Genomic DNA, 23,884 nt, shown 5'->3' with positions numbered 1-23,884 from the left:
AGTGTGTCCTCATAAGAAACAGAAGAGGGGAAAACACAGACACATGGAAAAGAAGGCCATGTGAAGACAGAGGCAGAGCCTGGAGTGATACAGCCACAAAGAATGCCAACAGCCACCAGAAGCAACCAGACAAGGAGCAGATTGCCATCTAGAGCCTTCAGAGGGAGAAAAGCCCTGCTGGCACCTTGATTTCAGACTCTGGCCTCTAGAACAGGGAGAGAATGAATTTCTGTTGTTTTGAGCCACTAGGATTGTGGTTATTTGTTATGGTAGCCCTAGGAATCCACAGAGTGGCTAAGCCTATTCACTTGCCCCTGAATACCTTTGCAGCATCTGTATTTCCCGATCCTTCATGCTGCTTTCTTCTCTCCTAGACTGTCATTCAGACCACTGCAGCAGCCTCCTCATAGCCTCCCTGCCTCAGCCTTGCTCCTAAAAGCCAACCCACCATCTCCGCCAGCTGTCGGGGAGAATTTCCAAAAACTCAAACCAAAGACTGACACTCTCCTACCTGAAACCTTCAGCCAGAGGCTGGCAAGCCAATTATGGACATCGGGATAACTCGAGATGCTCAGTCTGGTGTCTGAGGATTGCCATCTGGCCCTAGCTTGCCTCTTGCACCTTGTATCTGCCAAGACAACCTCCCTGAACACCCTCGTCTCCAGCCAGGACTGACTCCTGCCTTCAGTCCCCTGAACGTGCAAGGCTGTTGCATGCTATTCCAGGTATGCCCTTCCCCCTGTCAGAGAGGGAACTACCTTTCAAGACTCTGCTCAAGTGTCATCTCCTTTTTGAGAACTTCATTTCGCCCTTCCCTCGATCTCTACTGCCAACTCCCACAGAACTGAGCTCTCGCCTCATGTCCCCGTGGTCTGCAGCCCGCTCCTGGTATAGTGCCAATCACACCTGATACTCATCTGTCAACTCGTCCATTTCCCCGTTGGCCTACATGCTTCAGGCCTATCCTTAGCTGATTCATCTTTGTATCCTAGTACCTGGCACACAACAGGGATCCAATGGAGAAATGGGTGGGTGGAGACATGGTTGTGTGGCGAATGCACAAACTGGCAAAGTGCCAAATGAACTAACAAATGGGAAACTTGTTGAAAGCAGAGTTAAATGCAGCAGGGTGCTGGGGACACAAGGGGAATAGCTGGAGTTACATACATGAACTCTGTGTAACAAATCAAAAGTTGGCTGAAGATAAAGACATCATAACAAGACGTATTGCCTGCATCTTCCCAGTTTACAAATCACTTTCGTATCAAGTCCATTATTCCTTACAACGACCTGGTGCAGTAAGGAATTACTATGATCTCTACTCACGAGGAAGGAAGCCGAGACTCATAGAGCTTGTGGACGTGAGCCGAGGTCTCACGGCCAGTGAGGGGCAGGTCAGAACCCCAGGACCCAGGTCTGCCCAGCTCTTCAGTCTATGCTCTTTCTGTGCGAGACCTACCATGTCTCTGCTCTAAGTCGCGGACTACCTATCAAGCGCTTACAGAAAAACGAGCGGTGCTGCGAACATTCGACTGTGTCTGTGTGGAACCCAGAGACACACGCTGTTTGCCTGAAAATGACGGATAGGATGGAAACTGACAAGTCATCATCCGCTTCTGGTGCCGTCGCCGACTGGTTAACGTGAACACGGTGTTGATTCCCATTAGATGGAAGAAGATGTCACTTATCGTTAATGGAGTGTCACACGTATGCTTGCCTAAAGGAAAATGCTCTTTTGGTTGTTGTTGTTCTCAATTTTCCCCTCATGTTACAGCCATAAAAAAAAGAAAAGATTCAGCAGAAAGGATGATTCTACCTAGGGGCGGAATGGGAAGGCATCCTTCTGGTTTATTTCCTTCTTTCTTGACCGGAACAATCAAAAGCCAGTCGAAATGCTGGTGTACATCAGAGGCTGGACCTGGGGTTCTGAGAGCAGCCAAGTCCTCTGGGCTCTAGATCAGAACTTCAGAATCCAACAGTCACAGCTATGAGGTGTTCAGAGTCCAGCCAGGACCACCAGGCTCTTGGCCAGGCTGGGCTCATCTCTGCTCAACAGTGATGATTGAAAATACAAATAATAACAGATAATATTACTGAGCACTTCACTATGGACTATGGAATGTGCTGAGTAAACACTTTTCATACAAGCCTTTTACAATCACCCTCTGAGGCAGGTACAGATCTACCAACACTGATCTAAGAATTCTAAATTCTCAAAAGCTTTGAACACCAAAAGATTTTTTCATAAGTTTGGTGCAAACCTATTTGGTGCTAAGACTGGAGTTAAACCGATATGAGTTTATTCGTAGTTTTTACATCTCTTTCTTAGTGTTAACATCCATACGTCTTGCTACAAAATATCAACCTGCTTGATATTGGGGTGCTGCCCCAGATCCTGCTAGGAGTGTTATTTATTCTATGATGTATTTGCTATATTGCCTTCCTAAAAAGTAGATCTGACTTCAGAAACACATTTGGCCCCAAAGACTACAGATAAGGGTTTGAGAACTTGTTCAACCCATTTTACGGATGAGGAAACAGGTTCAGAGAGATTAAGGAACTTTCCTGAGGTTATACAGCTCAAAAGCAGCAGATGTGTGTGGGTTTGGTACCGGCAGTCTTGCTCCAGACCTGGTGTGGTTAACCACTGTGCTCTACTACCTTCGACAGATGCCCCTTTCAGCTGCTCTCAGCCTCCACCCTCTCAGCCCAGCAGTTCAGTCCCTGCTTGCTCCTGAGCAGGAAGGCAAGATTTGCCATTTTAGACAGCTGAGGTAGGAGACGATTCCCAGAGCAACAAGACCACAATGAAAACGCTTTATCAAAACAAATCCTGGCATATAGACCTAGGTTTCAAATCTAGAGCCAAATACAACGACAGCATCAGTCACTATTAGGTAACTACCTGTCAAGGATCAGGATCCATACTTGAGTTTTTAAGCTGAGAAGCAAAGAAAGATATCCATCAATCTGCTGACGGCCAGCCCACAGCAAATTATCACATTTTCTCATACTGCAGAGTTTAAGTCAGACCCTGGGGCCAGAGAGCTTGTGTTCAAATCCTGGCTCAGCCACTTAAAGACTGTGTGACCCTGGACAAGTTACTTAACCTCTCTGTGCCTCAGTTTCTTGATCTAGAACTTGGGAGTAATAATAGTACCTACCTCAAGAGTTGCCGTGAGGATTAAACGAGTATGTATTTAAAGCATTTAGAATATAGCAAGTCCTATATTAGCCTTTGATTCACAAATAGATAATGATAGATAGATAGATAGATACTTTGCATCACATTTTAACTTCTCTGAAATCGGAGTCCTTTTTGCCATTGATGTGTACTTAAAATATAACATGTATGTTGTTCTTGTTCCCAGACAGGTGGAATTTAACCAATGGTGCCTCTTTTTTCTTTACAGCATCTTAGAATTGAGAGAATACGGTAAATAACACTTTTGGAAGAACTGGATGCATTTTTCCTTTGTTCTCAAAAGAAGAAATTGAGGCAAGAGCAAGTTATAGCTTCAAGCTGTGCTCACATGTGTGACTGCACAGAGGTCACACTTTCCTGTTCACAGCAAACGAATTCCGAGACCTAACACCAGGCTGAAGAGGTGTTCTCGTTCCAAACGAGGAGCAGTGCAAATTTTTATTTGCCTTTCAAAACTCTAATAAATAGCTGCAATCAACTACTTGGGATTTTTCCTAATTAGTTTTACTCTGTGCCTCTGTCACCTTTAGGAGGTGAAGATCTTAATTTTGAAGATCTGAATCTTCAAAATCAGCAGCAGCGCATGTCAGAAGGCATTTCAAAGAAGAGTCAACGTTTGGAACCTAATTGCTGTGCCCGAAAGTGTTGTCTGAGGATTTTGCAGTCTTCAGAGGAACAAGTCCTCACCCCTTGGGAAAACTAGTCTCGAAACTAAAAGTTTCCCCAAATCATAAACCTGAGAAAAATGTTAAAACAGATTTATCCATAAAGGCAAAAGAATAAAACCGTAAGAATAAATAAATCGTAAATCAGATGCCTCTTCCCTGCTTAAAATCCTCCAATGGCTTCCTACTACACTTGGAATAAAATATAATTTCCTTACCACAGCTTTTCGGGCCCCCTGTGACCTGGCCCCCATCAATCTACCCGACTTTCTTCATTCTATGCTCCCCTTTACAAACTGTGTTCCGAACATCCTGGTCTTTTTTTCTCTTCCTTTTTCTCAAACAAATCAAGCACATTCCTGCCTCGGGTTCTCTGCACTTCCTATTCCTCCTGACTGGAAAGGTCACCCCCTCCCCAGAGCTCCCAGGCTCAGTTGTGCAGGATGCTCACTATACAAGGTCAGCCAGAGCAAAGAGTGCCTTTTTCTAATTCATACAAAGCAGCCATTTGGGCTAGCAGCAATCCTGCATTCCCTGTGATGGTTCATTCATTCCTAACACAAATAGGAGTTGAGCACCTACTATAAGTCAGGCACTGTTCTAGGCACTGGGATTACAGCCTTGAACCAGACAGAAAAGCCCTTTGCCATTTGGAAGCCCATATCCTAGTGGGCTGAGACACACAATGGACAATTCAGCAATGAATAAATAAGCAAAACATCAGATAGTAACCAGAGCGTGAAGACAATTTAACTTGGTTATAGGGTAGCGACTGGAAGGCTACTTTAGATCGCATAGTCAAGGAAAGCCTCTGGAGGTGGTGGTATTTATTTTGAGATCTAAAGGGCGAAGAGGAGCCATCGACACAAGGAATGTGTTTGGGTTCGGGGCGGGGGAGAAGGCTGGGCATTCTATGCAGAGGGAACCCAAGGTGTGAACTCTTGTAAAGGCCCCACAGAGTGAAGAAGCTCTTTGTGTTCCAGAAATCGGAAGTCAGAGTTTGGCTGGAAAGTAGTGATCAAAGAGAGGAGAGCAGGGAGATGAGGCTGGACAGATGGGAAGGTCCAGATCAGGTGGGACTCTGCAAGTCGGGATAGAGAGTTTGGATTTTACTCCCACGGAGTTGTGAACCCATTTGAGGTTTCAAGCAGCAAGTATCTTGATCTGCTGTATATTTTGGAAAGATTGCTCTAACTCAGCACTACCCAAAAGAACTTCCTGCCGTGATGGGAATGTCCTGTGTCCAGACTGTGAAATGCAATCGCCACTAGCCACGTGTGGCCAATGAGTACTTGAAACGTGGCTGAGAAACTGAATTTTAAATTTTACTATACTTTAATTAATTTAAATTTAAATACCTACACTTGGCTGGTAGCTTCTGTAATAGTCCAAGCACCTTAACTGCTGGGTGGAGAATAATTACAGGAGGGCAAGCGTGGAGGCAGGAAGATTAATCAGGAAGCTAGTACCGTGGTCCAGTGGAGAGATGATGAGAGCTGGAAGTAGTGATGGAGAGAAGTGACAAATTGGGAATATCTTTCAGGGGTGGAGACAGGAAGGTGAGAGGGAGAAAGGGAAAATGAAGGATCGGAGATAACTCCTAGAATTTCGGTTTGAGCAAATGAGTGGATGGTGGCACTATTCTGATACGGGGAAAACTGAGGGAGAAGCAAGTTTAGAGGAGGAAATGAAAACTCAACAATAAAAATACTTGCTCCCCCCAACTCTTCATGTGGCAGGTTCACCCTTGACATTTGGGGCTGAAATGTCAGCTCCAATGTCACCTCCTCAGAGGTGCGGGGCGGGGAATACCCTCCCAGGCTCTTCATCACGCTCTCATATTGCCCTGTCGCTTTCTTCCCTGCATTTATTATCTACAACTATTTGATCACTACTGCTTTGCCTCCCTCTTCTCTAACCTGTAAACTCTCTTCATACAGAGTCCTCACCTCCCCCTACTTGCCTGGAATGGTACCTGGCATATAGCAGGTACCTAAATATGTGTTGAATTAATTAAAGAAACAGGAATAAATATCTTTCTCTTGCAAAAAAACAAACAAAAAACAAAAATTCCATTTGATTTTGTACAACATAAAATAGGGGAAAACAAAGTGTGCTCACACACCTGTCCCAGGTATAAATGGATAAATTCTGTTTGGGGCGAGTTACCAGTATTCCTTTTATACAGAAAACTGAGTATAATTTCCAGGTAATGAGCCCCCTCATCTGACAGGTGGAGAGGTAGATGATACTCAGGATGTGGTTCCCAGCTCTGCGGTCCTGTTTCTCTCCAAGAGTTTTTGGGGAGAGAGCTGAGGGTGTGTAAAATGAAAACAGGGCAAATCCCGGGCTGCTGCCTGTAAAAGTTCAGAGAGTCCTTGAGTGCTATTTGCCCTTAGTTAGCAGCAGCAGATCACCATCACCCACCTAGATCCTGCCAACCAGAGCAGATTGTATCCCAGCTGAACAGGTGCCACGTGGCGGAGTGCAGTGAGGAGGAGCTTTGAAATTAAGCAGATATTTATTTGAACTGAGCTGTGCAATCTTGACAAAGTTAAGTAGCCTCTCTGGTCTCCACTCCCCACCCCCCTGCCCTGCACACATCAGGTCATCCTGCCCTCCCCATCAATCAAGACTTCTAGATATTTTGTCACCATCTACAGATAAGCATATGACCCTAAAACTATTGAGCCCCAGAGTAGATCTCTACATTGACTCACTTGGGTATGTCAAGCAGGAGTCGCACACAACTTTGTCATTATTTCCCACCTTCTCCTCTCCTCGGAGACTAAATTTTCTCTGTAAATGCACTGCACCCCAACACACACACTCCCTCTCTCGCACAATTCCACACCCACAGACACATGCAGGGCTCTCTGCAGCTTCTTTCACTCTATACTGACTCACAGCCGTGAGAACACATTTCTTTTTCCTCTTCACAGGCTCCTGAAATGAGATCGTTTCTGCTAAAAGCAATCGTAAGCGCTGGGTGAACAGTTCCAGAAAATTAGTACAAGTTCCTCTAAGGCTGGAGACAGAGAGGAGAAAAATCTGTTCCATTTTGTCTGTATTCACATTACCCACAAAACGGAACACGCCCCTCATTGTCTTCACTAATCTCAGGTCTTAACAAAAATTAAAACAAAAGCTATTGCCTGCACCACCCCCAATGGTCATTTTCTATGTGCCATCAGCATTCACTCCAAATCAGAAATGCACCATTCTCTTCACTTTCTGAAGCATGAGTCCTCATCAGAGCTGTTGCAACATTTCAGTTTCCAATGGAAATTACAGACAACATAACATTAAAAAAAATAGCTAGAATGCATTAAAGATTTAACCATGAGTCATTACAGACATTGAAAAAAAGTGTAATTTTGCCAGCCCTGAGCCTGATATATAGACATTCTGAACAAGGAAATAACTTGAGGAATATCTGATATAGACAGAAAGGATAAGAGACAGACAATATCAGATACGGAAAGCAATATTGTTTTCCATTGATTTGAAAATAATTGAAATGAATAATTGTCTATCTAATATCCACTGAATGGAATAACATGCAGCTATTCAAAGCTATTTTTACAAAGAATTTTTAATAACATGAAGAAAGTGCATATCATACGGCCGAATGAGAAATAAAAAGGAAGACACATGACAATATACACAGCATGGTTTCAACTATATGAAAACGCACAGACAACCCCAAAAGGAAGTACATCAAAATACTAACAGTGGTTATCTTTGGGTAGTCCTCGTCTTTCTACTTTTCTCTATTTTCCAAACTTTGTGTAGCAAGTTTATTCTTTAAGAAAACCTTTTCATTCAGCAAATTTTTATTTTAAAATAAAGTTTATCTAAAATTTGTAAACTCCTTTTATTTTGTGAAAATGTGTTCTATAAAATCTTCTGTCTTAAAGCGCCCTAGTGACATTCTGATGTTTGAGGAAACAAGACAGAATTGCCCCCATGTCCACACCCACCCCCAATTTCAAGGGAAGCTGGCTAAGGATCCAGCCAACACTGCTTCTGGGGGCTGCAGATGGGTGGGGAGTCTGGCAGAATCAACACAGAAGGCTAAAGTATCCACCGTTATCAGTCCAATTCACCAAAAAAAGGGAGCGACTTAGATCTGATCATAAAGCACTTGGTCTTTCCTGCCCTGCATTGCATGCATTCTCTCCTCCCCCGCCCCCCAACAAAATCCCTGCAAGGCTAGCAGTATCATACTCATTTCACAGATGAGGAAATGGACACAGAGAGAGATGGGAGGCACCTTGCTCCAGGTCACAAGTCAGTCACCTGTCAGTGTCGGAACACAAATCCATGTTTGCTGATGCCAATGACCAGACTCTGCATTACCCCCCAAGGCCTCTTTCACCTTGACTGCAACGGCTGAGAGAACTATATTTGATATCTGGAGCCCTGCGCATCATCATCACCTGGACAGACCTGCACGGGCTCTCCTGCCAAAGGAGCCCTAACTCTATGTATTTCAGGAAGACAGCAACCAGATTTATGCCTTATCTTCTCATATCCTAAAAAGGACACACAGTTGGAATCAACTGTAGAACAAATTATGGTGTGTATCTGTTTATTATCTTAAGACAATATTTCCCAAACATGGGATGACTGAATCAAAAGCTATGAAGATGGTTAAAGGCTCTTGATATATATCTTTCCTTAAAAAAAATTGTATGAGTTTATATGTCCATAAACAAGGTATATAAATAACCATTTAGTCACATCTTCGCCACCACTGGGAATTACAGTTTTAGAAAACTCTAGCAAACCAACAAGAGAAAGAGCGAAGAAATGTAAGAGGTTTTTTTTTTTTTTGGTGAGGAAGATTGGTTCTGAGCTAACATCTGTACCAATCCTCCTCTATTTTGTATGTGCGACACTGCCACAGCGTGGGGCTTGATGAGCAGCATGTGGGTCCGCGGCCAGGATCCAAACTCACAAACCCTGGGCCGCCAAAGCAGAGCATGCAAACTCAATTACTACACCACAAGGCCGGCCCCTAAGAGTTCTTATCCCAGCTTCTGAAGAGCTAACAACCAACATGCATGATATAATCTGAATAAGCCCATTCAAATTTTCAACCACACCATGTCAAGACTAGACAACCAACCTGATTTAGCCCTCTTTTGGGAAAATGGAACAAGTGGCTGTGGTTAAATAATTAGGAAACACCCAAACAAGCACAAAATCACAGAAGAGAGTTCAAAGACCAGTCCAGATCCAGGTTCCAAATCCAAAAGGCCAGGCAGACAAACAGAGAGCATGGAGGACCCTAATTAACATTTACTGAGTCTGTTCAGTGTCACATTCTTTACTTATATTCTGAATTAGCCCCTAGAACAACCTTGCACAGACAGGGCTGCATTTACCCTCATTTTACAGACAGAAGAAAAGGGTTCAAAAACATTAACCAGGTCAACAAGCTACGAAACGCAAAGCTCAAATTTAAACCCAGACTCATCTACCCCAAACTCTTGATTCTTTCCCATTCTGTTTTTATTTTAGTATTTTATTTTCACATCATTTATTAGGTTCTCAAACCTTAAAAGAAATACTTGTTTATTATAATAAATATGAAAAATAGTTTGGAAGTTCCTTTGAAAAAGAAATTAAGAATTGCTCATAATCTACCACTCAAAGACAAGAATTGCTAACACTTTGGTTCATTTTCTTCCATTTATTTATGTATGTTTATATATATAATTTAAATAAAATCAGTAATAGTTGCATATGTGGGTTAGTTTACTAATTTTTTTTTTTTTTGTGAGGAAGATTAGCCCTAAGCTAACATCTGTTGCTAATCCTCCTCTTTCTGCTGAGGAAGATTGACCCTGGGCTAACATCTGTGCCCATCTTCCTCTACTTTATATGGGATGCTGCCACAGCATGGCTTGACAAGCAGCGTATCGGTCTGAGCCCGGGATCCGAACCTGTGAACCCCGGGCTGCTGAAGCGGAGCACACAAATTCAACCGCTATGCCACCGGGCCGGCCCTACTAATTTTCAAATTTAACTGTGTGAGACTTTTCACATGGGATTCAATATTACTTGAAACCACCATCTTTTACGTCTGCAGATAATTCCATTACTATATGAAAGCCACAAAATTATTTTAGCTACTCTCTATTACTGGGCATTTAAATTTGTTTTCCTCATTTTTCTCCATCCCAAATAATGTGATAAAAATTCTTTTATATTGTCTTCATATACATCTCTAAATACTTCTCTAAAATAATAAGTTCCTGGGAATGGAATTATAAGGTCAAAAGGTATGCATATTTTAAAGTTCTCAAACCATATATCAAATTGCCCTGCAGAAAGATTGCAGGAATTTATACTCTTGATGACCACATCACCTCATCATCACCAATATCACTGTTTAAATTATTCTCAGTGTGAATAAAGAAAAATGATACCTTTATTCTTTTTTAATTTACACTTCAGTAACTATAAGTGAAGCAGATTTTTCTTCAGATTTTTATTGACTATGGCAATTTTTCTCATATGAACTGTCTATTTGCATCCCTTTCTCCTTTTTCTATCAAGGCACTGATCTTTTTATTGATTATTAGTGTTCTTTATATATTAAGGATAGTTGACCACTGTGAATCATATATGTTATATTTTCCCCAAGCTGTTTGTCTTTTGTCACTTTATTTTTACTTGTAAATGGTTAGGATTTTTATGCAACCAAATCAATCATTCTTCCCCCTTATAGTTTGTTTCTTGGCTTATACACTTGGAAAGCCCTTGCTCCCCCTGGGACCAAATAAATATTCACTTATATTTTCTTAAACTCTTGCCTTTTCCACTGTACTGTGCTGATTCTTATTATCATATGGGTGAAATGTCAAATAAGAATAGAAAAATAACTGAAAATATCCTTAAGGTAAAAAAAAAAAAGGTAAATCCATCTGAGAAGAGACATTCACTGGCAGATAAATTATGGATGATTCTGCCCTCTTTGTAATCTCAGGAATGATGACTACAGTAAGCATCAAACATCCTTAGAAAAGCTCTCTTGTCCTAGATCCTCAATCTGAACCTTTTGGGGCCCCTAATATTATGATCCCCCAAGGGATGATGAAACTTCAGTCCAGTGTGGAAGCGCGTAGCTTCTGCTCTAAAATCTCAAATCAGCCAAGTATTTCCAGAATATCTGCCCCGTGCCCAGCCCCAAATCTCTGCCTGAGAACCCGGGGAGCACACACGTATGCCTAGAGGGGTCTTTCTGAGGTTCCAGGAGCTGGGGAACATGCAGGTATGCCTGGAGGGGTCTTCCTGAGAAAAAGCAATTAAAATTCACATCACAAAAGGAATGAGGCTTTTTTTATTCTAAACTGCAAAACATGGTGTGGTTTAATCAGAGCAATTATAAATGGTAACATCATTATTCAAGCTTCTATTTCCAAACGAAGTCATTTAAATGAATACATTTTCTGCCTTGGAGCAGTAGCTGCCAGTGAGCCTTTAAAAAGAAAAGAAAGGGGAAAAAAAAATAACGGGAGAAGAGACGCCGCTGGTGCAAAGCCTGGGAGGATGGGGCCAAAGGAACTCGGTGTTGGAAACTGGGAGGCAGGAGCCCTAGGCACAGTTGCAGGTCTGACCTTGGCTCCCTCTATGACCTTGGACAAGGCCTGTTTCCCACCTGTGCAGCAAGGGTATAGATTACCCTGTATTCTTGATCCCTTTGGGCTCTGACATCGTGGGTCTGAATTCTACAGCTTTATTTTAAGATCGAGTTTTTCTATATGGCGCATCTGCAATTTTATAGGAGCCATTGATATGTTAAATGCATTCTCTTATTCATATAAGAAGCCATATTCTTCAGACGCTGTCTCTCAAGGGTGACAGATTTACCTCCTAAACTGCAGCCTGTATTCTGTGTGGTCACTACGAATTGTGGAGGAAGGAGAGCAGAAGTGTTAGAATCCGATGGTCCAGGGTTCAAATCTCAGTTCTGACCAAGGGGGTCTTAACGTTACCCTGGATTTGACTAAAATTGACACAGGTTTCTGCCTGACTAGAGGCCTTTCGTCTCCCTTTTCTTAGAGCATTACTTTAGAAAACTTGTAAATGTTTTCTCTGCCTCTTTGAAACGCATATAGATCTTCTCCCAGCCTCTTACCAGATTTACAACCCAGAGGACAAAACAAAGTGTCTTTCTCAAGGACTTGGGAACCGTCTCCCTGAAATGTAAGCAGCAAAGGAGATAAGCCCCTATCTCTTCAGCAAGCACCTTGCTACAAGTTGTAAAACTACCTCCTGCCATGAAGATAGGAGAAAGTATACTTTTCCTTTGGTAAGACCAATTAGCAAACACAGATGGCCTAAGAATCCCCCCACTCCAGCTCTTAAAAATCCTCCAGCCCTTTGTTTCAGTGGAGTCGAGTTCAGTCTCTCTCCCTTACTGCAACAGTCTTGAATAATGTCTTCCTTGCCTGTTTAACTTTGTCCACTGCAATGTTTACTCAGTTCCAACTGTGTGAATGCACCTCTTTCAACCTCCCTGAACCTGAGGGTCCCATCCTTGATAGACAAACAATAACAAAACTCCTTATTTTAAGGAATGAATGAGATCATTCAAGGAATAAATCAAATCATGCACACAATAAAGCAGAATGGTAAATTGTTTGCAAAATCTACTTCCCTATAACCACACCCTTGTGTCATCTCCTCCCACAAGGACTATGAGACTGGCCATGTGAATTGCCTTGGCCAGTACAACATCAGCAAACAGAGCCTTGTGTGTGTGTGTGTGTAGTGAGGAAGATTGCCCCTGAGCTAACATCCGTTACCAATCCTCCTCCTCTTGCTAAGGAAGATCAGCCCTGGGCTAACATCTGTGCCCATCTTCCTCTACTTTATATGTGGGACACCGCCACAGCACAGCTTGATGAGCGGTGCATAGGTTCACACCTGGGATCCGAACCTGCAAACTCCAGGCCGCCAAAGGGAAGCACGTGAACTTAACCACTATGCTACCATCTGGCCCCCAAAGACATCCTTTAAAAAGTACCTGTGGGGGCTGGCTCCATGGCCTGGTGGTTAAGTTCAGCAGACTCGGCTTCGGCGGCCCAGGTTCAGTTCCCACACACGGGCCTACACCATTTGTCAGCGGCCATGCTGTGGTGGCGACCCACATACAAAATAGAGGAAGTCTGGCACAGATGTTAGCTCAGGGCGAGTCTTCCTCAGCCAAAAATAAAAGCACCTGTGCATGGGGCTTGCCCTCTTGCTGCACTTGGAACCCTGAGAGCACGATAAGAGTGAACCAGAGCTGGCCTGCTGGAGGATGAGAACCCACATGGTGGAGAATCGAGACACTCCACGTGACAGCCTCTCAAACACAGAGACGTGACTGGGGCATTTCAGACAGAGGAGGGAGCTCCACAGAGACCAAACCAGCAGTCCAGACCACAACCACCACTCGCCTGACCCACAGAATCATAGCTAAATAAAATGGCTCTTGTTTTAAGCCATTAAGTTGTGGGATCGTTTGTTTCACAGCAAAATCTAACTGATACTGATCAGGCACTAAACTGTGTTCATTTGCTTCTTTTCCCTTTTTTCATGGATGGCTTTTCACGGTGGTTAGGAGGGCTGAGCACTAGCAAAAACAGTCAGCAGCCCAGTCAGACAGAGCAGTGCAGTCTGCAGCTAATATTCTCACTGGCTCCTCTAGCTCCAGAGGTCAGAATTAGACTCACAGGAAGAAGCTCCAGGCAGGCTGATGTCACTAAGGCCCTAAACTCTTCTGCGGGGAGATGTGGATTTCCTAACAACCCTACCCAGCATCAGCAATATGTGGGTGTCCTGCTTTTGGCTCAGGCACCCTGGTGAAGGGACACTCACCATGGACACCTTGCAGAAATGAAACACTTTGCTTCCACTGACCCAGAAAGGCCACCCAGGAGTTTCCACCCTTGGACAATTAGCACCCAGATATTCGTACTGCCTCAGCATCACTATGGGGCAGGCACTGGACTCGGTGATGGAGAGACAGCAATAACTGAGAAGCCATCCATCTATCCTCACGGAGCTCACAGTCTGGTGTGGGAGGTAGACCAAAAGCAGTAAACAAGAAAGCAACATGATTATATCAGGTGATAAAGGCTATGAAATAAACAAACATGGTGCTTGGCAAAGGGTGACTGAGCCAGGGCCACGAGCACCCACTTAGCCAGGATGGTCAGAGAAGACTTCTCTGAGGACATGAGATGTGAAATAAGATCAAAGGGCGTGAAGAAGACAATCATTCACAAAACTGAAAAAAAAGTTTCAGGCAAAGAGAACTGTGCAAAGGCCCTGAGGCAGCAAGGGCCTTAGAGAAGTCAGAAGGCAGAGTGTAGATGAGGCTACAGAGGTGAGCTGGGCCAGCTCTCTCCTGCTCAGCTTCCCAAGCGTGAACATCTCCATCCCTTCCACCCTCTCTCACACCCGTCCTCCTGAGGACATGCTCCAGGTTGTCATCATTGCTCTTAGTTGTAGAGGTCAGAGGTCGGGGAATTTGATGACTGGAGGTACTATTTCCTCTGTGCCGCATACTTTCTTACTTCCCATAACCCGTGAGGTAAGTACAACCCCAGAGGGGTTAGGTGACCTGCCCAAGGTCACACAGCCAGCCAGGGTCAGCACACAGCTGCCAGCACTGGCATCTGGGCACTAACCTGTTTCCACAGGCCCAGACTCCAGGTGGTCTCTGGTGGCTCCTTGGTGTGGAGGTCACTTAGTCCCCAGGGGCTTTGTCTCTTCTCTTCTTGTTTATTTCAAGCTCTCCAGTCCTCTGCATGCAGTGATGGTCATTTCATGCAGCCCAAAAGGAGGCCCTTAAACATCTCCCTCTTATGTTCCATACCGGCTACCAAGTGCTCAGGAATCTCAGAGTTGGAAATAACAACGCAGGTGAGTTGAGAAAGAAGATCCAGCGTTGCTCGAGTGATTTTTCTATGCCCTATGCACTCTATTTACATCATTATGCTGTTTAATCCCTTGATCAACCACAGGAGGTTGAGCAACTTCCCAAGATCACAGCTACCAAGGGCAGAGCCACAGTGGGGGTCCAGACTCCCACCACGGTGAAGCCCCCAAAGGCTGCCAACTCCACCGTCAGAAAGACTGTTCCAAGCCACGCACTCTGCTCTTCTCCAGCCCCACCACCCCATTCTCCCACTCAGACAACTCCACTCTGACCTCGGCCCCCAGGCCTGGCTCTGTCTGGGCAGGTCTGCCACACCCACCTGGGCTTTGTCGGCAGGAAAGCACCAAGTTCACTCCCAATCGGGTACATGCAAATAAAGACCCGTGTCCTCACCCACACCATATGCACACGTGTCAACAAACATGCACGTATCTACATGTGCACAAGCACACAGCTCCCTGTGTATAAGTAGGCATGTTCACATCTGCATGCACACGTGTGTACAAGTATGTGTGCATACGCAAGTGCACAGGCACAGACACGCACACACACCCTTTCTCAATTCACAAACAAGTGTCTACTCGAATGCCACAAAAGTCACCCAGGAGCCCAGCAAAGATTGGAAGTGACAGACCATGTAAAGAGACAGACAGAAAAAGCCCTGAACACACCAGTTAAAAGGCCCCTACTATTATCTATCACAGAGAAGCTTGTAAAAAGACCACATTATCTCTGACACAAATACAGCTCGCCTCTTTCTGTAGAAGGATTCCAATAAAGATAAGAGCTGTCTCATTATTCTAATGTGGAACAAAAACAATCTCCCATGCCAAAATCAGCACATGGGAATAAAATATCTTCAGTTACCACTACAGCTCCCCACCCCTGTCCCATGACTCCGAGCTCACTCAACAGCCACCCAAGGAATTTTCTTGAGCACCTACTCTGTGCTTTCACACATGTTGTCTATTTAGTTCTCACAATGACTTCCCAGGTAGATATCATTATTCACATTTTTAGAGATAAGTAAATGGGCTCAGAGAAGTTCTTTAACTTCATCTAGTCTAATAGGTAATGAAGGAGAACCCGTGTGTTTGTCTGACACCAAAGTCTATTCTGCTTGTGCGATACCAAGTATAAGCATGAAGCGTTAAGGAAGGACTCAAGACCTAAGAATTGCCAATACAGTAGTCCCCCCTTATCCACAGTTTTGCTTTCTGTAGCTTCAGTTACCCAAGGTCAACTACAGTCTGAAAATGTTAAATGGAAAATTTCAGAAATAAACAATTTGTATGTTTTAAATTGCACACCATTCCGAGTAGCCTGATGAAATCCCTAGCCGTCTCACTTCCTCCCACCCGGGACGTGAACCATCCCTTTGTCCAGCGGATCCACACTGTATACACTACCTGCCTGTCAGTCACTTAGTAGCCGTCTGGGTTATCAGATCAACTCCCCCTGTTCCGGTATCGCAGTGCTTGTGTTCAAGTGACCCTTATTTTACTCAACAATGGCCCCAAACCACAAGAGTAGTGACGCTGGCAACTCAGATATGCCAAAGAGAAGCCGTAAAGTGCTTCCTTTAAGTGAAAAGGTGCAAGTTCTTGACTTAATAAGGAAAGAAAAACAATCATACGCTGAGGTTTCTAAGATCTACGGTAACTTTTATTAGAGTAAATTGTTATAATTGTTCCATTTTATTATTAGTTATTGTTGTTAATCTCTTACTGGGCCTCATTTGTAAATTAAGCTTTATCATAGGTAGGCATGTATAGGAAAAAACACAGTACCCATAGGGTTGGGTACTATTTGCTGTTTCAGGTATCCACTGGGGGTCTGGGAACAAATCCCCGGAGAAGGGGGGACTGCTATAGTTGAAGGAGTGAATACCACGAGGTGAGCAGAGCCATGAGTGTTAACAGGAGGCCGGCAGCATGGCTTGGGGAACCTTAGGAGGCCTGCAGGGTGGGTACATTAGAGGGGTGGAAAAGAGAAGAGCAAGACAATTCAGGAGGAAGGAGGGATGTGACGGTCAAGTGAACAGGATCCAATCAGGAGCCGGAGCAGGGTGACCTGGAAAGAGTGGAACGAAGTTGATATTGGAGGTCAGGGCCTTGACTAGCTGACTAGGAGTCTAGATACTTATTCACTCAACGTTTTCATGGCTCTACCACTCTATGTATGCCAGGCCCTGATCTAGAAAATGGGGACATGGCAGTGAACAGAACAGAATAGAACCGAGATCCTAACAGTTGTGGAACTTAACCTTTTTTTTCCTCTCCAAAGCCCCAGTGCATGGTTGTATATCCCAGTTGTAAGTCCTTCTATGTGAGGCACCGCCACAGCATGGCTACTGACAGACAAGTGGTGTAGGTCTGTGCCTGGGAACCGAACCTGAGCCACCGAAGTGGAGAGAGTGCCAAACTTTAACCACTAGACCATCAGGGCTGGCTCTGGAACTTACCTTTTTTGTGGGGGGCAGGGGAACAGATCAAAAACAATAAATATGATTTTTTTAAAAAGTAAATTATATAGAATGAAGGTGGTAATTTCTATGAGGAAGAAAGAGTCGATATAGATCAGGGTAAGGGGAGGTCATCATTGTAAGCAGAGTGGTCAGAGCTGGCCTCACTGAGAAGGTGACATTGAACAAAGAAGGAGGTGAGAGAGTAAGCCCCATAGACCTCTGGGGGAAGGATGTGAAGGATGCTGGAGGTACCAGAACAGCCAGCGCAAAAGCCCCACGGCAGGGGTGTGTCTCCGAGCTCAAGGAGCAGCCAAGTGGCTAGTGAGGCTGACACTAAGTGAACGAGGTGAGAGAAGTAGGACACGAGGTCTAAATTTACCCCTGTGAACCACAGGTGCCTCTAAAGGTGAGATGAGAGGAATAAAATTAGGACAATGGTGTAGAAAGGCTGAGCTTACTGAGGATTATTTCATTCATCTGTAGAAATCATTCATTCCAAGAAGTGAGCAGCAGGAAAAGAGACAGTGTATTAATATGATATTCAATGAATACTTGACATTAATATGAAGATCTGACACTATCTGAAACTAATATTCCATTCCACATATGCTACCTTCCTGAGGCTACAGGAGACGAGAGCACCCTCAAGCCAGATTTCCTTGTCTAAGAGAAGTATTTCCAGACTGCCACTGGCTGTGAGGGCACAGAACTGAGGGTGCTCCCAGCTCCTCTGTGATTCACGGAGGAGTCCCCACTGTCCCCAAAGCCTATCAGCTTCCTGGGACTTCTGCCTGTCCATTTCAGGACAATAACTGGCACTTGATGAAAACGGACCACAACATTCTGATACTTCCCTCCACCTGAGCTCATCCTGGGTCATTGGCTCCCCTCTGCAGCAGCCCGTTGAATTCCTCCTGGTAACAGCTCAAGAAGTAGTTTCTGGATCAGGCCCTGTCTAGCCCTGAGGCTCACATGAGGTCAACTGAAGTCAGCACATGGAGCTAGAGGATGCTGGCTCAGAGATGATGCTGGTGATTATGATAAGGCAGATAACAGCAAATAGTTATCAATTCTACCATGTCCCACTCATTGCGGTAAGCGGTTTAGATGGATGTATCTCATTCGAGGCTCACAAGATTCCTAAAGGTAGAGAGTATTAATATCCCATTTTGCAGATGAAGAAACCAAAGCACAGGCAATAAATAACCTGCAGCGTAGGACTGCGCAGATACCTAACTACACTTGAGCCATGGAAAGGGAGCTGTACAACAGGGACTTCTGCGACAGCCAGAAGGTGGGGACAGACCCTACTCTGTGAGAGGGGAACCCATCTGTCCTCTGCAGCCGTCTAAGAAATGGCTGTCTTGGAGGCCACAGCCCTGCATCAGGCTGGACCAGGTGGGAATGATCCCGCACTGATACCCCAGCTTCAGCATCTCCAACCCTCACAGGGTCCTGGGGTCACAAGAGGGCACAAGAGGCTACAGAGCCCAGGAGGGCTAGTGGGGCAGCCACCGTCCCTCACCTGGACCACTGCATCAGCCTCCTCCCTGCCTCCTCCCGCCTGCCTTCTATCCGTTGTGCCCACAGCAGCTAGCAAGATCTTCCTACAAATTCCTGCTAAATCACATCCCTGCCCTGCTGGACTCCTCCCCCAGCTTCCCTTTGCACTTCCTACACTGTCCTATACAGTGTCCACCTTCCACGTGTGACTATTTACATTTAAATCCAATGATATTAAATAAAATTAAGCATTCAGTGCCTCAACTTCACTAGCCACAGGTCAAATGCAAAATAGCCACCTACAGTTAGTGGCTGCCCAATTGGACAGCACAGATGTAGAATACTGCCATCGCCAAAGTTCCAGCAGGTGTAGATGGCTTAGATGATCAAATCCCATCTCCTCACCATCATCTACGGGGCCCACGGGGTTTGACTCCTGGTCAGCTCTCCAGCCTCCTCTGGTGGAACACTTTGTCACACTTGTCACACTCTAGCTACCTGCCCTTTCTTCAGTTCCTCAAACATACCAAGCTCTTGCCCACCTTGGGGTCTGCCCCTCCCACTACCGTTTCCTCAGGGTAACTCCTCCAGATCCTTCAGGAGTAACTTCAGACTTCCCTCCCTCAAAAGCATCTTTCTGACATTCCCTAAACTTAAATTCCTATACACACACACACAATAATCACAGCAGTTATTCTAATCTCTCATTATTGCCTGTCTTTCCTTTCATGGCACTTGGTAAGTTTGTAACATCTGAAGGCAGCAGTCATCTGAAAGCTTGACTATGCTGGGGCTCCTCTCCGAGCTCGCTCACGTGGCTGTGGGCAACAGGTCGTGTGGGCCTCTTCACAGGACTGCTCATGACACAGCAGCTGGCTTCCCTCAGAGTGAGGGATCCAACACAGGGAGACCAACATGCATGCTGCAGTAGCTTTTACTATAATCTAACCTTGGAAGTGACATAGCATCCTTTCTGCCAAATTCCATAGGTCACATACACTAGGGCTGGGACAGTGTGGGAGGGGACCACACAAGGGTGTGAAGACCAGGAGGAGGGGTCCTTGGGAACTATCTTGGAGACTAGCTACCACAGGCTGTCTGTCCTGCTTGTCACTGTGTCCCCAGAGCGCAAGGCATAAAGTGCTCCACAAATATTGTTGAAAGAAAGAATGCCCTTCTCTTACCTCATCTACAAAACCAAGGAGTCAGTCCTGAATATATGCAATGCTCCTTCCCACCCACAGTATCCTTTGGTCCATTTTGACAGCACAGTCTCTATGCTTGTCTTGCTCTTAGTTAAACTGGTGACGTGAAAACGAAGGGATGTGGTCCATGGGCTGTTCTCTCAGGGACAGGGTCTTGGGTGGGAGAGATGTTCAAGGCTTCCTTCTCTCTAATTTCCGTCTACTCCAGGGTTCCCAGCCCCCATGTACCACAAGCAGTTCTGCCTTACATCACGCAGAGATCGACAGGTTCATGATGATCAATGAAATTATACGTCCCATGCAGCAGGGAAGCTCACCCTCATGAAGGACCAGCAGAGCTACTGACTTTTTATTAGATGCTTCTCCCAGGCAATAAACCAGAGAGACAGCGGCTGCAGTGAAATAGAGCCCCTGGTCAGAACCTGTGATCAGGTCAGTCAGTGGAGCAGAGATGAGCACCAAGTCTTGACACAGGTTCAAAAGGTCAGCTGGTGGGACATGTTGGGAATGAGGGCAACCATCTGACAAGGTAACCACGTACCTTGTGACCTGGGATTGCCAACACCAGCGAGCATAAATGATGATGGATCAGCAACAGCTACCACGTATGAAGCACCTACCACGTCCCAGGCACTTTACATACTGTATCCCTAATCCTTGCAACATCTACTGGAGAGTAAGTCTGTGTCTATCCTGTGTCATAAGGTCTCAGGACATCATCACAGAGTATCTGGCACATAGTAGGTACTCAATAACCACCGGATAAATGAATTATTCAATGAATGGGTGGATGCCATGAGATGGATATTATTATGTCCATTTTACAGAATAGAAAACTTAGGTCTATACATTTGCTCAAAGTCCCATGGGTTGATTGAGTAGAGCTGAGTTTGAATGTTCAACTGTCTGATTCCAAGTCCAAGACCCTTTTCACATTACACCAAACCCTTAAATAGTCTGCACAAGGGTGCAAGCACAGTTACTCGAATTCTACCAATTTCCATGTGATGGCATGATTCTTCATGAAAACACAGAGACCAGAAAACATCTGTGGGCAGTAAAAGGGGAGAACACTTGGCATTTTGTGGTTTGGGAGCACCCAGAGGTATCAACTCAACCATTTGTCAGAGTGCTCGGGGCATACCTGGATCCACTTGGCTAGTGCCCTTCTGAGCGAGAGCAGGTGAGCTGGGAGGCAGGCTTTCTGAGCAAGGCTGAGGGGACCTCCCAGATGGAATTGGAGGAAGGGGTATGCCTCCCCTAGAAACAAGTATTGGTTTCATATTACACAAAACTCCCCTGGCTCCCACAAATCAACTCAAATTCTTTCCATTTGTTTTTCTATTCACAAACACTTGGTTCTACTTCCCCAACCACCCCCTCCTCCCCACCCCCACCCCGCCCCGCCCCATCAAGGAATTTCTTAACAGCTGAAGAGTATACAGATCTCTGTATTTTGTGATTTTGCTCTCACTCGTCATTTACTTTCCTTAAGTATCTTTTCAGTTGGGAGAATTGTTGATTAAAAACTGAAATTGTGAGATGTGAACTTGAAACCACTGAGAATTTGAAAGTTAAGGAGAGAAGCACAGAAGAACTTCAAATCACAGAAGGTCACACTATAATCACATTGTCCCTCGGGCTTCCCACAACCATAGGAGCCCTCGGGGGTCTGTCGAACAAATAGAAGCAGCAGAAATCACAGTACAAAGGGTGGGATGCACTCAAACGCTTGGTTATTAAGGATTGGTTATTACTGGTTATTATAGAAACAAAAAAAGTGCCCAAGTATCGTGATACTTATGCACAAGGTTTCTATCACCTTATTAAGTCAGCATCTTTTATTTTTTTTTGTGTGAGGAAGATCGGCCCTGAGCTAACATCCATGCCCATCTTCCTCCACTTTATATGGGATGCCGCCACAGCATGGCTTGACAGGAGGTGCGTTGGTGCGCGCCGGGAATCCCAACCGGCGAACCCCGGGCCCCCACAGCAGAGCGTGCGCACTTAACTGCTTGCACCACTGGGCAGATGCTAAGTCAGCATCTTTTAAAAGAAATCTTAAAAACAATATGCCCTTTTTTTTTTTTTTTGGTGAGGAAGATTGGCCCTGAGCTAACAGGCTGCCAATCTTCCTCTTTTTGCTTGAGGAAGACTGTCCTTGAGCTAACATCTGTGCCCATCTTTCTCTATTTTTTGTATATGGGACGCCACCTCAGCATGGCTTGATGAGCACTGTGTAGGTCAGCGCCCAGGATCCGAATCCACGAACCCTGGGCTGCCAAAGCAGAGTGTGCAAACTTAACCACTATGCTACTGGGCCAGCATCAATATGAACGTTTAAAAAGACATTTTAAAGGTTAAAAAAAAATGCATGATTGTGAATGACTGAGAATGGGTTGGCAAACTATGGCCCGCTGCCTGTTTTTGGAAATAAAGTTTTATTGAAAAAAAATTTACTAGCTGGCCCTTTATAGAAATGTTTGACGACCTCTGATTCAGATATTTCACTGAGGTTTTGCTCAGTATATTTATAATTTTGATATTTCTTAAGATACTCATTGATAAGTGGCTGATAGCAAAATCACCTGGTACACGGGATTTGGGTTTGTTTTGTTTGAGGAGAGCAAAGTGATTGATTTTTTTTTAATGTGTGAACTTATATGCAAACAGGCGCAAATCAACAATGGACAAACTGCACAGAGCTGTAGTGTGACTCAAGGCCACAGTAAACCTGATGCCCTACAAACTTCTGTGTCATTCATGGACGCCAGCTCCTGTTAAAGAGTTTGTTCAACAGGATGGTTAAAACGATCAGTCTTGGGGGGCCGGCCTGGTGGCTCAAGTAGTTAGGTGCACGCGCTCCGCTTTGGGGGCCTGGAGTTCACAGGTTCAGATCCCGGCGCGCACCGACGGGACGCACCGCTTGTCCCACCATACTGTGGCGGCGTCCCATATAAAGTAGAGGAAGATGGGCACAGATGTTAGCTCAGGGCCAATCTTCCTTGGCAAAAAAAAGAGGAGGATCAGCATCGGATGATAGCTCAGGGCTGGTCTTCTTCACAAAAAAAAAAAAAACTGCAAAAAAAAAAAAATCAGTCTTGGAAAGATAAAGCAAAATGGTCATCTGAATTGTATTTTCAAATAAATGCATAGTAAAAGGAGAAATGACTTTGAAAACATAAGTCCTGTCACAGTTTTAGAACCCCAGGTCGAAGTCTTATTTTTCTTCACAAAAGGGATAAAATGAAACATAAAAAAAAGGTCAAAATTTAAATAAGGATAACTAATTCATTACTCACCTTTATGCAAAGAGGAGCTGGTAAAGTTAGATTATTTAGCAGATACTGTTTCATAACCACAAAATAACTGTGTGCGGTGGGCAGTATTGATCAGAAGGGGTTTCTGTTATATAGAAGGGAAAGGAATAAAGATTATCTAGAGAAATGAAGGGTATTAAATTAGTAAATTCAAGGGTAGAAGAAGAGCTTCACAGGTCAGTTAGACCTTGTGGAGAGAAACAAACCCAGGAGAGAAGGCAGGCAGAACTCTGAAATAGTTTGCGTTCTTTGAACTACAAAAATGTGGGAGGCTGAAAACAGAATTGGAATTTATCAGGCAGAGTTAAAGGTCTTAGTTAACTTTTATACTGTAAAAATCCATCCTCAATGGGCTGGAAAAGAGGCTCCTTTCTCGTGCTAATGAAATAATCATCCAGGTCAGCCACCCCCAATCTAGTCCTGGGGTCTACAAACTTTCTCTTTAAAGAACTTAGACAGTAAATATTTCCAGCTCTGCAGGCCGTACGGTATCTATCACAGCTACCTACCTCTGCTGTTGAAGTGCAAAAGCAGTACAGACAATTCATAAATGAGTGAGCATGGCTGGATTCCA

At 44.6% G+C, this 23,884-nt stretch overlaps 1 protein-coding gene across 2 annotated transcripts in view; it reads right to left on the bottom strand.

Moving 5' to 3' along the window:
* The window catches only part of PTPRT (protein tyrosine phosphatase receptor type T), a 1,006,475-nt gene that overhangs the window by 802,466 nt on the left and 180,125 nt on the right, over positions 1 to 23,884 (bottom strand). The window lies entirely within an intron of this gene.

This window comes from Diceros bicornis, chromosome 19 (assembly GCF_020826845.1).
Source record: "Diceros bicornis minor isolate mBicDic1 chromosome 19, mDicBic1.mat.cur, whole genome shotgun sequence".
NCBI lineage: Eukaryota > Metazoa > Chordata > Mammalia > Perissodactyla > Rhinocerotidae > Diceros > Diceros bicornis.
This window is presented reverse-complemented; position numbering and strand designations above follow the sequence as displayed.